The sequence below is a fragment of the Magnolia sinica genome, chromosome 19, assembly GCF_029962835.1.
Source record: "Magnolia sinica isolate HGM2019 chromosome 19, MsV1, whole genome shotgun sequence".
NCBI classification, from domain to species: Eukaryota; Viridiplantae; Streptophyta; class Magnoliopsida; order Magnoliales; family Magnoliaceae; genus Magnolia; species Magnolia sinica.
This window is the reverse complement of record NC_080591.1, coordinates 39,115,171-39,128,189: the sequence shown is the minus strand read 5'-3', so window position 1 is coordinate 39,128,189 and position 13,019 is coordinate 39,115,171. Positions and strand designations below refer to the sequence as shown.

Genomic DNA, 13,019 nt, shown 5'->3' with positions numbered 1-13,019 from the left:
GATACCAAATACAATCATTAAAATGAGTCCGTATGTATGCTTCAAATACAATTAAGCAACGGCAATAAAAATGTCAAATGGTTCATCTCACACTCAGGTAGGTAAAATCACCCCATAGATGGTAAATCCCATGAATAATTTGCCACTAATGTAACCTCCATGTTGAGGGTCTATTCCTAGCACAATCAATCTCATTACACCCTAAGTACAGACTCTCTTTCTTAGATAGAGGTTCCCCTCTTTAGCTAGAGAGATTTTGATTCATATGTGTCTTGCAAACAGTACAATAGCATGTGAGAATGTCATAGAGATTAAGTAACGAATTATTTTACCTGACTAAAGTATCGTTAAAGTAAAACTTAAGTACACATGCAAATATAATTCAAAAGTCTTGTAAGGAATCAAGTTCTAGCATTCGCATTGGTTATTTATGACCATGGATTATCGATCCTCAAACATATATTCAGGTAAACTAATCAAATGATTAATCAAACTCTAAGACATCATTTATTGTTAATGTAAAAGCTATCATTGATCTAATTTAGAGATGGAAAGCCCAAGGGGAGAAGTCATCACCTTTCGGGTCGTAGTTCCTCCCTTGATCCAAATTTTCACGATTAACTTACAGCCCAATACCACATGGTTAATTACCTAGGATCATTCCCATATCAAGAGCTTGTATTAGATAAGTGATTTCCAAGGCTTCTAACTATCTAAGCCATCGCAAAATAGGTGAGGTTTGTAAGGACCCATCCAAGTGGAAACTGGGCCTACACCTATTTGATCAGGCCTAACAGTTGTGGCCGAATACTGTGGCCCGAAACTAAGCCTGGGCTTGGCCTGAATTGGCCCAATATCTTGCTATCCATTTGTGGCACGAACTGGGCCTGAATTTCGCCGCCCAACATCTTGCTTTCAATTTGTGGTCCGAACTGGGCCTAGTTTGGCCCAACCATCACTGTCCAATGATGGCCCAAAAACTGGGCTGGGCTAAACTTGTTTTGGCCTAGCCATAGTTACCCATAGACGGCCCAAGAACTGGGCTGGGCTGGACTCGTTCTGGCCCAGTCGTGGCTGCCCATTGACGCCGCAAGAACTAGGCCTGAATGCATCTTGGTTCAGCCCAACTAGGTGGTTCTAAAGGTGGCCTAGAAACAGGGCTGTTTCAAGACTTTTGGGACCCATTGAGTTTAGTGACCAGCCCACCAGCTACTTCAAGGGTGGCCCACTAGGTTTAGACTAAGTGCGGTGCACTGAGTTTAAACTAAGTGCGGCCCACTAAGTTTGTTTGGGTGCGGCCCACTGAGTTTTAACTAAGTGCGGCCCACTGAGTTTAAATTGGGTGTGGCCCACTGAGTTTTAATTAAGTGCAGCCCACTAGGTTTGAATTAGGTGCGGCGCACTGAGTTTGAACTAAGTGCAGTCCACTGAGTTTGAACTAAGTGCAGCCCACTAAGTTTAAACTGGGTGCGGCCCACTGAGTTTAGTTCACACGGCCCAGTGGCTGTGGCTGGGTGGCACACTGAGTCAGAACTCGGTCTCACCAGACTGTTACGTTGCTGTGTGCGAAATGTTAGACTCAGCGGCTACACATTGAGGGTCAAATATTGCGTATTAGACCCCAGTTTTTACTTGGTTTTATGAACATGATAATGCTTAAACGTTCTATTTTAATCATGTTTGTGTTGCAAGGTGAATTCAAGAGCTTGGATTGAAATGGGTACTAAAGGCATGAATTTGATGCTCAAGAATCACCAAGGCAAGGGATGAATCTTAGGAGATAGAGATTGAAGAATTCACATGCTAAAGATCCAAGGAAACTAAGTGATTGAAGATAATAAAAATCGTCCTGAATGCAAGATCATAGGGTTCCCACCATCTGTTTGCCACAAAACTTTATACCTCGCTTGAGTATCACAAATTAACCATACATGTAAAATTGCAACCCTTGGATCTTTGTGGAAGTGGTCCAACAGAAAGATCGGCCATAAATCACTGAATTGGGGCCCACCTGATCTCTGGATATGGCTTAATTTTGGACTGAACCTTTAAGTTAGATGAGAAGGCAAATGACAGTGTGGATTTATCAGAAATATCAATGTGGGACCCACATGAGTGTTGCACGTGCACCACAGCGGTGCACTCGTAGTGCGCCTTACGCAAGGTTAGGTCAAACTGCGTTTGACCCAAAGGAATCCAGATTTGAGAGAGATTCTGTCTTCTTTCGCAGCAAGCGGACGAGCATCTGTTAGGAGGCATCGTGTCCCACCACCTTTAATCAGATGGATGATCTGAGCCGTTCACTATGTCAAGAAGGCGAAGCTGACCACAACCATGGTGATCATGTGCACCTATGCACGTGCTCACAAGAAGACTACATTCAAATGTAGGATGGACGACAGAAGCATAGATTCAGTGGGCCGCATCAATGGATAGCCAAAAATGTCCATCTCCGACTGAAATTCCAAGGAGAATCCAATGGACGGAGTGGATTTCCTCACTGACACTGATCATGGACCCCACTGGGTTCAACGTAATTAGCCTGCATAAGCAACAACGTCCGAAGGAAACCCAGACGTTTAAGGGCGTTGTGTGATCGTGGTCAAGATCGGACCCATGATCTTGACCATGCAAACCTCTCCTGGGGAGTTTCAACCAAGCCCAAGAAGGCTGATTGGAACAGATCCCGCGACAGGATTTCTTTTTGCTAAACTAGTTGCGCCAAGACGCAATCCGCGGCACTCTTACTGCGTAAATTCTCCACCGCCTCTTGCTACGAAAGAAGGGTCGATTCTCCACTCCAGCCAACCTAGATCACCCTATAAAGAGAGAGAGAGAGAGAGAGAGAGAGAGAGAGAGGGACGGACGTGGGGGGTATCAGACATAAGGAGAGAGAGAGAGAGAGAGAGAGAGAGAGAGAGAGAGAGAGAAGGACGTGTGAAGTGGGCTGACAACGAGTTTTTCCTTTCCTTCTTCTTTAGTTTTCTTCCTTTGATGTTTTTAAGAGATTTTTAGATCAATCATGTCTATGATTGGCTAAACCTCTTAGCCAGGGCTAAGAGGTGAAGCTTATAGCATGATGGGTTGTTTTTTATTGCTTTGATTCATGTTGGTTGAACTCTCTTTGATCTTAGCTTAATTATAAGAAATACTTTCAGTTTATTTTATGATATGTTGTTACTTAAATTACAATGAATTTGTGATGGCTTTGAGTATGTTCTTTTTATTGGGATTTGTGAAACTAGGAAATCCCATTTTTCACCATCATCTCCTGGGCATGGTTGGATGATAGAATCCTCCCTAATTTTCACACTTCTCTCAGATTGGTTGTGGATTGGTAAATTCTGCTGTTTGCCCTGTCTCATGGGCATGGTTTTGTGATGGAATCAATTCTAGTTCTAATACCTTTCATCCATTGAGAACTAGATCAAAGGAAGTTCGTATTTGATTTTTAATGAGATATCTTCTAATTTGATGAAAATGGGACTTTGATTCCAGTTGTGTTTTGAATCAAGCATAGATCTCCCTGATCTCTACAAGTGGATCCTTGGAAACCCTAATTTCCCACCTTTGAATTTTACAAGTTTTAGTTAAATAGTTACAATTATTCTCTTAAATTCTCCAAATTTAGATTATATCATCTTCTAGTTACTTTCAGCATATGTACAAGGTTCAATCCCTGTGGATTCGACCAGGACCTTACCGAGATTATTACTACATCACGACCCTACACTTGGGGTTATGAACAAGTTTTTGGCGCCATTGTCGGGGACTAACAGTTGTGTTTTTCTGAGATTAACTAGTTTTAAGATTAGTTTAAGATTACATTTTTTTAAAAAAATTTAAGATTAGGTTTTTCTATTTGATTTTTAGAAACTAACCTAACTTTCCTGATTTGTAAGATCCCGATATAGACTTTCTAAATTGGTAATCTCTTTCTAATATTTCTATTTTTTGTTAGGGCTTGCTTTCTATTTTTAGAAACTTTCTAATTCTAGGTTACCTTTTAGAAACTAGTTTACTTTCCTAATTTGTTTTAGAAAATTTCTAATTTTAGAATTTCTGTTTTTTTTAGAAACTGACTTGTGCTTATTTTGTTTTGCAGGATTTTAATTAGGAACTTCTAATTTGGTAACTTTTTCTAATTCCCTCTCTCTTTCTAATTCTAGATTACTATTTCCTTTCTCTTTTTTAGGTTTAGGTTAGAATCTAAATTTGAGGGCTAAGAGTGTTTCATGCCCAAGTGGGTTTGTGACAACACTCGACGTCTTTTTAGTGAAGGAGGATTGGTTGAGGGGTTAACTATCCATCGCAGGATTACACACTACTCGAGATCTCCAGAGTTAATTGAGGTTATGGCTGCAAATCAACTCGAAGGACAACCTCAACCTCGAGTTGGGGAAGTCCAGGATGAGAATGAGGTGCATCAAGTACCCCCGCATCATACTTTACGAGATTATTTACAACCGGCGGGGGTGAGCATGCCCCCATGCATGGTTTTTCCAGAATATACAGGATATATGCATATCAAGTCAGGGGTGATCTAACTCCTTTCAAAATTTGATGAACTTGAATTTGAAAATCTGTATTTACACTTGAAAATTTTTGATGAAATCATAACCACTCTATATTTTCCTAACGTGTCTGATGACATGGTCAGGCTGAAACTATTTCCCTTTTCTTTGAAAGAGAAAGCTAAGACGTGGTTGCATGCACTGTGTCCTCGATCTATTGATAGATGGAATGACATGACAAGGGAGTTTATAAATAAAATTTTCCCATACCATAAGATGAACACCCTTAGAAAGTCGATCATGAACCCAAAAGGAAGATGAAACATTCTTTCAATGTTGGGAGCGGTTTAAGGATCTTATCAGTTCATGCCCACAACACGGTTTTGAAACGTGGTGCATCATGAACTTTTTCTATGACGGACTGACATCTCCCATGCGTCAATTAGTCGAGACAATGTGTAATGGGGAATTTATGAATAAAAGTGTCGATGAGGTGTGGGACTATTTTGATAAGCTTGCTGAAAACACACAATCATGGGACATCTCCCCAAAACCAAGCACCATGTCTAGGCCGACTCAATCCAAGGAAAGGGGTGGAATGTATCTCCTGAAAGAGGACAATGATATCAGTGATAAAGTGGCTTATATTCCCAGGAAACTCGAGGCCATGGAATTAAAGAAGGATAAGGCTAAGGAAAATGTTTGTGGTATTTGTGTTTGCAACATTCACATAACTGAAAATTGTCCAACAATACCTGCCTTTCAAGAGGTGTTGAATGAGCAATCCATTGCCGTGAACAATTACTAAAGACCTTTCAATGGACCTACCTCCAATACATACAATCCTAGTTGGAGAAATCATCCAAACTTTAGTTGGAGGAATGGACAAACTGCTACCCCTCAAGGTTTCCTAAACTAAATTCCAAATCAAGAGAAACCTGAAGAGGATCCGGTTCTAAAACATCTTCAAAAGCAAGAGCTTTTCAATAAGGGGATGCTATAAGCCTTTCAAGAGCTTATAAAATCCATACAAGGGCTTGATACAAGGAATATGATTGGGAATAAGGGAAGTCTTCCAGCTCAACCACTTCCCAATCCAAAACCACAATATGAAGTTAGCGACCTAAGCTCTTCAAATCAAATGGAGTAAGCTAAATCTATCACCACTCTTAGGAGTGGGAAGACCATTGACAAAACTATTCCGGTTAGGGCCAAAAAGCCTGACCCGGAAGAGGACAACAAGGATAGACCTAACATTGCTCTATAAGAATTAGAACCGGAACCTCAAGGGAAGTCAATTGTTCCATTTCCCCAATGGTTGATTGCACTAAAACCTCTCTTTAACTCTCAGGACATTCTAGAGGTGTTGAAATAAGTGAAGGTCAATATTCCTCTACTGGATGCGATTAAACAAATACCTTCATATACCAAATTTTTGAAAGACTTAATGTACAACTAAAAGATGGTAAAATATTCAAAAGAAAATCTTCTTAACTAGGAAAGTGAGTGTCATCCTAAAGCAAGAAGTGCCATAGAAATTCAAAGATCCTGGTAACCCAACCATACCTTGTGTAATTGGGAACTACCAAATAAAGCATGCACTTCTTAACTTGTGAGCGAGCGTAAATCTAATTCCTTACTTGGTTTACAAACAGTTAGGTTTGGGTGAATTAAAACCCACCCTAACCACATTACAACTTGCTGATCGCTCAGTTCGTGTACCGAGAGAGATAACTGAAGATGTGTTGGTCCAAGTTGACAGATTCTACTACCCAGTAGATTTTATCATCCTTGATACGGAACCCATCAGTAATATGAGCACTCAAATTTCTATCATTATTGGTCGCCCATTCCTTGCCACTTCAAATGTAATCATTAATTGTAAGAATGGAGTCATGCGTATATCTTTCGGGAATATGACATTAGAGTTAAATATTCTTTTCAATACTGGCAGACGGCTAGAGAATGATGACGATTTCCACGACATTAGCATGATTGACTCTTTCGTGGAAGATAAAACACCTTTGACCTTATCCTCTGACCCTTTAGAGACATGCCTGACCCACTCCCATGATTTTGATGATGACATGATTAGGGAGATGGGTGTCATGCTTGATATTATGCTGGTACTTGAAGTTAACCGGTGGAGGCTACAATTTGAAGAATTACCCCAAACTGATGAAGTGTCTTTGTCGTTTAACCTCAAGGCACCGAAGCTTGACCAAAAACCTCTGCCCTCTGATTTAACATATGTCTATTTAAGTCAAGATGAGACATACCTAGTGGTGATTTCTTCCCACCTTAAGCAAGAACAGTAGAGTATACTCATATCTACTCTCATTGAGCATAAGGGAGACCTTGGATGATTGCAGACCTCAAGGGAATTGACCCTTTAGTTTGTACTCATCGCATTTATCTCGAGGATAATGCGAAGACATCTCGACAATCACAACGTAGACTAAATCCAAGCATGAAGGAAGTAGTTATGGCCGAAGTTCTTAAACTATTGGATGTGGGTATCATATACCCTATATTCGATAGTCAATGGGTGAGTCCAACTCAGGTGGTTCCCAAGAGGTCTGGAATCACCATCGTAGCCAATACCAATAATAAACTCGTGCCAACTAGAGTTACTACTGGTTGGAGAATATGCATTGACTATAGGAAGTTGAATACCGTCACAATGAAGGACCACTTTCTTTTGCTCTTCATTGATCAAATTTTAGAAAGGCTAGCTGGTCATTCATATTACTATTTCCTTGACAAGTATTCGGGCTACAACCAGATAGAGATAGCCCCTGAAGATCAGGAAAAGACCACATTTACATATCCTTTTGGCACCTTTGCTTAACGAAGGATGTCATTCGGACTATGTAATGCCCCTACCACTTTTTAGCGATGCATGATGAGTATTTTTTCTAACATGGTGGGGTAATATCTAGAGATCTTCATGGATGATTTCTCTGTCTTTGGTCCATCTTTCAGCGACTACTTAGAGAATCTTAAATGTGTGTTGAAAAGATGTGATGAAAAGAATTTGGCACTCAACTGGGAGAAGTGTCATGCTATGGTTCGTAAGGAAATTGTCCTTGGACATATCATATCATCCAAGGGAATTGAGGTAGATAAGGCTAAAATTGATCTTATCTCTAACCTACCTCCACCCAAGAACATACGAGATGTGCGATCTTCTTAGGACACACCGACTTTTATAGGAGATTCATAAAGGACTTTAGTCACCTCTCTCATCCTTTATCTAGCCTACTTTAAAAGGATGCACCATACGAGTGGACTGAGCAATGCTAGGAAGCTTTTACTAAGCTTAAAGGTATGTTAACCACTGCACCTATCATGCAGCCACCCGATTGGAGCCTTCCTCTTAAACTTATGTGCGACGCATCTAACTATGCTCTTGGGGAGGTTTTAGGCCAGAGAAAAGAAAAGAAGCCTTACATTATTCATTACGCAAGTAGAACTCTAAATCCTGCCCGAGTGAACTACTCGACTACAGAAAAGGAACTCCTAGCTGTAGTGTTCGCTTTAGACAAATTTGGGTCCTACTTGATCGGATCTAAGATTGTTATTTACACAGATCATGTGGCGCTCAAGTATCTTCTTTCTAAGAACGATGTTAAGCCCCGCCTGATAAGATGGATCCTCATACTCTAAGAATTTGATTTGGAAATAAAAGATAAAAAAGGAGTAGAAAACGTAGTGGCTGATCATCTTTCTCGCCTTGATCTCCCTAATTCCCTTGAGATAACACATATCAATGACATGTTCCCTAACGAACAATTGTTCAAAGTTTCCCATTCACCTTGGTTTGTTAATATTGCTAATTATCTTGCCACAGGTTTCACACTAACACATTGGACTGTGTAAGATAAGAAGAAAATTTTCACCGAGGTGCGCAAATTCTTCTAGGATAATCCGTATTTGTTTAAATGTTACCCAGACCAAATCTTAAGGAGATGTGTGCCAGAAAATGAACATCAAAGTGTCATCTCCTTCTGTCACTCTCAGGCATGTGGTAGTCACTTTTCTGCTAAAAAAGACCTCGGCCAAGATTCTGCAGTGTGGCTTTTACTGGCCCACTATGTTCAGGGACACTCATGAGTTTTATAAAGCTTGTAAGCGTTATCAGAAATTTGGAGCATTGTCCCGTCGAAATATGATGCCCTTGAACCCCATTCTTATTACAGAAGCATTTAATTATTAGGGCATCAATTTCATGGGACCATTCCCCCAATCTTTTAGTCATTAATACACTTTGCTAGTAGTAGACTATATCACTAATAGGTCGAAGCGATTCCATGCCGGAACAATGACCATCAAACGGTTATTAAATTCTTAAAAGAGAATATCTTTTTCCGGTTTGGAACACCTCAAGCCATCGTTAGTGACGGGGGCTCACACTTTTGTAATAGGCCATTTGTAAATTTAATGAAGAAATATGACATCTCCCATAAAGTGAGCACCCCATACCACCCACAAACAAGTGGGTAAGCTGAGATTTCCAATAGGAAAATTAAACACATTTTGAAAAAGACGGTTAATCCTGACCATAAGGATTGGTCAATTAGATTGACCGATGCCTTATGGGCCTATCATACCGCATTTAAAACCTCTATTAGAATGTCTCCCTTTAGACTTGTCTATGGGAAAGCTTGCCACTTGCCTGTGGAGTTAGAGCATAGAGCCTACTGGGCAATTAAAAATCTGAATTTCAATCTAGACAATGCTGGCTCACTATGTAAAGTTCAGTTAAATGAACTCGAAGAAATCTGGAATGATGCATACGAGATCTCGAGAATCTAAAAGGTCAAGATGAAGGTATTTCATGACCAACATATTCTTCAGAAATCATTCACACCAGGTTAGAAAGTCCTATTATATAATTCTCGGTTACATCTTTTTCCGGGCAAACTTCGATCTCGTTGGACCGGCCCTTTCACTGTTATCAATGTTTATCCTCATGGGGCTGTCGAGATTCAAAATCCAAACAATGACAAGGAGTTTAAAGTAAATGGACATCGATTAAAGCCATTTATTAAAAAATTTGATTCAGAGGACATGTCCATACCTCTAAATGATCCTGTTTATCAGGATTGATCTCTCGGTCTGATGGAGGTGTAGTTTGGTTTCTGTTTTCCATTCTAGGATAGTCAGCTTTATGTTGTTAGGCTAGTTGCTTTCCATTTGTTCTAAGATAGTTTACTTTTTGTTAGTTTAACTCTTTTGTTACTCCACCTTCACGCTGAGATCCTTTGGAAAAAGCCTCTTGATTCCTTCATCAAGTACTACCTTTCCATCACTTCTCCTTTACTTTCATTGTCTTATATGCATTGCATGCTTATATCTTTTACATTGAGGACAATGTATGTTTTAGGTTGGGGATGGGAGATTAGGTTATCAAATCAGTGTTTTCTCAGTCTTAAGCAAAAATTGTGAAAATTTGTTAAATTTTTTCATTGATTGAGTCATGATTTCACATGTCACATCTAGCCTACACATTAAGGTTTCGGTTCAATATTGAATTATTAACTTGGCAATCACTTAGCATGGAAGAAACCAACCTGGGGGATTTGTCCATCACGTTCAATAAAAAACAGAGGGGAGAATACCCAGCTAAAAAACAGTTATTGTCACGCCCCAAACTCGGAAATCGGATTCACATGAATCCCAATCGCCAAACCCAGTGCCAACAGCCTCCATAGTACCCTATTCTTAGCTCCCAGCGTCCATATGCCAGGTTCTAATCCTGGGATCCTACAAGGAGGATTTTCCAATGTATATTTGTCTCATAAGAAGCATAACCACAAGTATACCCAAATCATAAAGGCAACATCATCATCACATATCCACTAATATAATCATTTGAATACAATGCTGAAAGGGAAATATATATATATCGAAATCAAAGCTCCAGAAGAGAGCTGCATGCTCTAAACTCAACGTGGTTGCAACCTAACGCCACCTCCACGCATCTATCGTGCATAAGCTTACAGAAAGCTTAGAGGGTGGTGAAAGTGTGTGTAAGGTAAGTGTCAAGTACTCAATATCAGAGTAATCACAATAAGCGAAAATACTGACAAGATTATGAATCACATGATATCAGAGTAAGCAGAAATATACTGGTAAGTCCATGAATACTATTAGTTGTACCAATGCTATGTAATGCGAAACATAATAAGGCAATAACAGATGCCGAGGATGCGATGCAATATGTAAATCCTGATGAGTCCACGAATACCGCCAGTCATATCTAGGCCGTATAAATGCATAAAAATAGTAACCCAAAATGCCATATGCTGCGGATGTAATGCGAGAAGCGGTGCAAATGGAATGACCATGCTGGAGTGTGAAGTTGGGATGATAGTACGTAATATCATAGGCTATGAGGTTCATCACAAGGGACTTCTATCCAAACCAGTCATATACCTAAATTTGGATAGTCAGACTCAATGCGGTAAACTCCTGATCTTAGGTTAGTTGCGTGCCCCAACCGAAATCATGACCATTGCGAAGGTACACGTAATAAATAGTTACGCACCACCAGCCTGAGTGGATAGTGAATGAATGAATGAATGAGTATGCAACTCCTACTCAATAAGTCCATATATCAGTATGGTTCCTCTCTAAGATCATCACCGAGGTCTAGTACACTCAACACCACCTGCCATCCCATCAAGCACATAACTGGGTAAGTGGAAGAGATCTCACTATCTGCCTGGCTAGTAGTCTACCAATACCTACCCGGCTTGTCGATAGCGGACCCATTCCTCGAGTTGGTCAAACTCAGCCTAGCTATACCTACTCCCTCAGGCGAGTAAGGCCACGCCTCCTCCCAACCGACCACGACTCAGTGGGAGACACGGCCTCCTGGTATCCGGCACTCGGGCACTCATGTATATCCACTCGGTCTCGATATTAGGGCGTCCTCAGGTACCAAGAGGGTATTAGGGATTTTCACCCAGGGCCATCTATGGTAGCCCGATGCTCGAACCAAACATTTTCGGTGTCCCATTTGGCCATCCACAATATGCCTGTGGAGGCTACGACCTTGATGTCGCAAGGGCGTACAGTAATCACAACACACAATATAAGATGCATGAGTCATATAATCCAGTCATGCATCAATCCTCCGCATACCGTGCGCTCATGTGAGATAACCTCCGCCTTTCAAGGAATCTCATAACAACCTGCCCAATGACATATGCAATGGTCAACCACATCTCATAACAAACATGCAGATGATACATATGGGCATGTATCATGATGCTATGTGGTCACATACTCATAATCGGTATCAATAATCGACATCGACAATCAACATTGACAATATGGACATTTAACCAACATTGCCCCCAAGGAATGGCCCATATAGAGCCTAACATATAGTGGACTCATGGCCACACACAAGGGCTAAATATACAACACCATGAGCCTCACTCAAGAGCTTAATACACATCATGATGGGCCTCACTCATGCGCCACATATACATCAAGTGGGTCGCATCTCACAGGTCTAATATACATCGCAATGGGCTACTCACACGGGCCTCATATACATCAAGTCGGGCCTCATCATATGGACCAGAAATATATCACAATGGGCCACGTCCCATGGGCCTCGAATACAACATAATGGGCCTCGGTAATCGGAATCGGCCTTAAAAATCAGCCTCAGCAATCGGTGCTGATAATCAGTATCGATAATTGGCACCGACAATCAGCATATAAATAAGGCGGGGTCCATAGATGGACAGCTGATCAACCATAATATAAAGATCGGCCCACGACTGTGGTTATATCAAATCTGATGGCATGGAGCCATCCATCTATGGTGAATGGGGCCCACTTATTTGGGTTAACCTACTTAGAGAATGGTGCGAATGGGCCTAACAAAGCCTACGGGAATGTCATAATGAGGATATCTAACCATCATTGCACATCAATATGGACATCTAACCGACATTGCTCCCAAGGAGTAGCCTACATAAGGGATTCATACACAATGTAACGGCCACACATACATCACATTAGGCCTTGCCCCTGGGCCTCGAATACATCACATTGGGCCTCGCCCATGGGCCTCGAATACATTGCAAGTGGGCCTAAATTATACTTCACAGGTGGGTCACATACCTGGGCTTAATACACATCACTATGGGCTACATCACATGGGCCTAATATACATCACTATGGGCCACAACCCATGGGCTTTAAATACACAATAGGTGGGCCCTACACATGGGCCTCAAATATATAAAATAGGTGAGCCTCAATGGACGGGCCACAAATACATCAAGATGGGCCTAATCACATGGGCCTCATATATATATCGAATAGGCCACACCAATTGGGCCTTACATACATTGCAATGGGCCATAACCCATGGGCCTTGCATACATCAACATGGGCCTCATATATATTAAGGTGGGCCTCAACAACGGCCTCATACACATCAAGGTGGGCCTCAACAATAGGCTTCGTACACATCAA

The 13,019-nt window shown here is 41.0% G+C and overlaps 1 non-coding gene across 1 annotated transcript; it reads right to left on the bottom strand.

The window, feature by feature from the left end:
• Positions 1-4,796: 4,796 nt before the first annotated feature.
• On the bottom strand, positions 4,797-4,898 carry LOC131235907 (small nucleolar RNA R71). Its single transcript, XR_009166422.1, has one exon. It is a non-coding gene; the product is annotated as a small nucleolar RNA R71 (small nucleolar RNA).
• Between the last annotated feature and the right edge of the window lie 8,121 nt (positions 4,899-13,019).